The following is a 3,349-nucleotide window of genomic DNA, read 5'->3' on the forward strand; positions in this document are numbered from 1 at the left end:
TTGGTCTTTAGAGTGCTTACGGATCCAAGTCAAGTAAGCGCACTTTACTATTGAGTTTGTTGACTGATGAATATAGTTCGTATTATACTTGTAACAATAACATACAGTTGTAATTTGTTGACTATTGACAATATTAATGTATTATTGAAGTTCATATTAAACAAATATTAGTCGCAGTTGTTTGTCCCACTATTTTTCACTTAGTTGGTATGATGGTGTTGTGTAATAGTCACTAGTTTTCCTCACTGTTGTTTTCCGTGATGTTCAGGACCCTTCTTGTTATTGAACAGGTGTCTAAAACAACTGATTTCTGTAGTTGAGTGTACAGGTCAGGTGAAAGATTCAGTTGCTCTATGGATTTGTGAAGTGATTTTGGAATTACGGCTGTTGATGATATTACAATGGGAACTATGTAGACTCGCTCCTGATGCCACATCTGCTTTATTTCGTCACACAGAAGTTGATATTTTGCTATTTTCTCGGTTGTTTTCTTTTGGATGTTGCCGGTGTTGGGAATTGTGGCATCAATTAGGTAGGTGTGTTTCATTTCTTTGTCTATTACTGTTATGTCTGGTCTATTGTGTGGGACAGTTCTATCGGTGATTATATCTCTGTTCCAGTAGATTTTGACTTCACTGTTCTCAAGGACATTGCTCGGCTGGTATTTGTAGTAGGGGGTATGATTGTTGACCAGTTTGTACTTCAGTGCCAGCTCCTGATGTAGTATTTTACACACGTTGTCATGTCTCCTTGTGTAATCAGTTGGCGCTAGTACTGAACATCCACTTGTAATATGGTCTATTGTTTCTGTTGTTCTATTGCAGAGTCTACATGTGTCGGTCTGAGTTGTTGGGTCCTTCAAAATATATTTTTTGTAATTCCTAGTGTTGATTATTTGGTCCTGTATAGCTGTCATGAATCCTTCTGTCTCAATGAAAATGTTACCTTCGTGAGCCAGGTGTTTGATGCTTTTTGGTCGATGTGGGGTTGTAATAGGTGATTGATGTGCTTACCATGTAGGGTTTTCTGTTTCCAACTAGTTTTCTTTTTCTCTATTGTATTGTTGTTGATTTGCGGTTGTAAATCTGGATTGTTCAATTTCAATGGGGTGCCAGATGTTGGTAGGTGAGTTATTGCTGAATGGAGGGGTATTGATTGTGCTTTGGCATAGAAGTATTTTCGGAGGCTATCAGTTTGTTCATTACACATATTCTTTATATCTATAACTCCTCTTCCTCCTTCGCTTCTAGGGAGTGTGAACCTTTCTGTGGCCGAATGGAGGTGGTGAGCACAAGATTTGTTGAAACTCGTTCTAGTTAGAGTGTTGAGGGCTTCTAGATCTGTCTCGGTCCAGTCTATTATTCCAAAAGAGTATGTTAGTATAGGGATGGCATAGGTGTTTACTGCTTTAACCTTATTTCTTGCTGATAGATGCGTGTTAAGAATAGTTTTTAGGCGTTTCATATATCTACTCTTCAGAGTCAATTTAATTTCGGTTTGTGTTGTGCCTATTCCTTGGTGATATCCCAGGTATTTGTAAGTGTCCCCTTCAGCCATATGTTCAATTTTCTCATTGCTGTTTGTTGTGTAGGGTAGCTCTGTGACCTGCCTTCCTTTTCTGATGCTGTTAATTTTGCATTTCTCTAATCCAAACTGCATACATATGTCATGGCTGAAGTTTTCTGTAGTTTTAAGAAGGTAATCCAGTTGCTGTCTGTTGGGTGCAAAGAGTTATTATTATTATTATTATTATTATTATTATTATTATTATTATTATTATTATTATTACAGGAATAGACTGGCTTCTCCACACATCTGTGTAATCACTGTCTGCTGATTTTTGATGAATATAATAATTCAATTGTTTGATTTTTACTCTAATATTGGCGTATGAAGGAGGCTCCTTTTCCTTTCATATTATCCTTGAAATACAAAATTTTCAAAAACCTTTTATATACGTCGACGCGCAATTAAAAAAAGGACATACCTGTCAAATTTCATGAAAATCTATTACCGCATCTCGCTGAAAATGCGCAACATATAAACATTTAAACATTCAAATATTAAGAGAAATGCCAAACTGTCGACTTGAATCTTAGACCTCACTTCGCTCGGTCAATTATCACTCCCTATCATTGAGAAACTGGAGAATGTTGAAAAAAAATTATGCACATCATGAAACAGAGTTGTTCATATTGCATTCATCAATTAATGAAAAATGACAGAATAATTAATTTGCATTTTTTCAAATTTAACTTAGCTTATATTTATCCTAAAATGGAAGATGGAAAGAATGTGGAATTCTGTGTAATTCATTGTACATCACATATTTCCTGGACCATCTATTGACAATCAACAACTATGAAAACATTAAATTCATCTTTGAAACACTGATTTAAACCATTTATTTTTTAATTCAACTCTCTACTGATAGATATTACTACCAATTGATTGAAAAGAATATGTTTTCGGAATAATAAATGCTAGATGACTAAGCACGTAGGAAGTCCGTATTGAGATGTAAATGAAAATATTTATCGTCAGATAAAAGTCACGATTCACCAAATTAAGTCAAGTGTAACATGAGATACATTGACTTTTTGGCGGTACGAAGTTTGCTGGGTGAGCTAGTGTTGTATAAATCTGTAAACTTTTTGTGAATTCTAAGTTGTTCGGTAAACTTGAAGACCACCCAAAGAATAGTCGATACTTAGTTGATAGTTCTCTTACTCAGTCAAATTGTAACTGTGAAGTAAATTTAAATGAGAGTAAAAAATCAAACTTGGTTGTAATTCATTGGAATGCTCAAGGCGTTATTAACAAATTAGATGAACTTTATTGTCTTTTGAGCAAGTATAATGTTGATATATATTATATTAATGTTGATACTCGAACAATTCTCTTTCCTTTAATCTTTTTTATTTTCTTTGTATGAATGCTGTACGAATGTGTGCCATTATAATTGATTCCGTATTACATTTTAGCATTGAGCATTACCTTCTCCATAATATATTGGTTGAAAATAAAATTCTAAATGATTAATGCATGTGAATTAGTGGAGGATATCACCAGGGTTAACTCGTGTTTTCTAACATGCGGTGATAATATTACAATTTTGCATCAAAATATTCGTAGTCTGAACAGAAACTTTGATTCCTTTTTACTGTACATAAACTATTGGAAAGTGAAGCCTGATATAATTGTCCTATCAGAAACATGGTTCCAACCGATAAATGATGCGAACCCTTATATTATTGATGGATATGATAATTACTCCACTGGCAGTGATATAAGTAGAGCATCAGGTATCATGATATTTGTTTCGTCTAGCAGAGGTTTTGCTTGTTCG

Source organism: Nilaparvata lugens, unplaced genomic scaffold (assembly GCF_014356525.2).
Source record: "Nilaparvata lugens isolate BPH unplaced genomic scaffold, ASM1435652v1 scaffold4008, whole genome shotgun sequence".
Taxonomy (NCBI): Eukaryota; Metazoa; Arthropoda; class Insecta; order Hemiptera; family Delphacidae; genus Nilaparvata; species Nilaparvata lugens.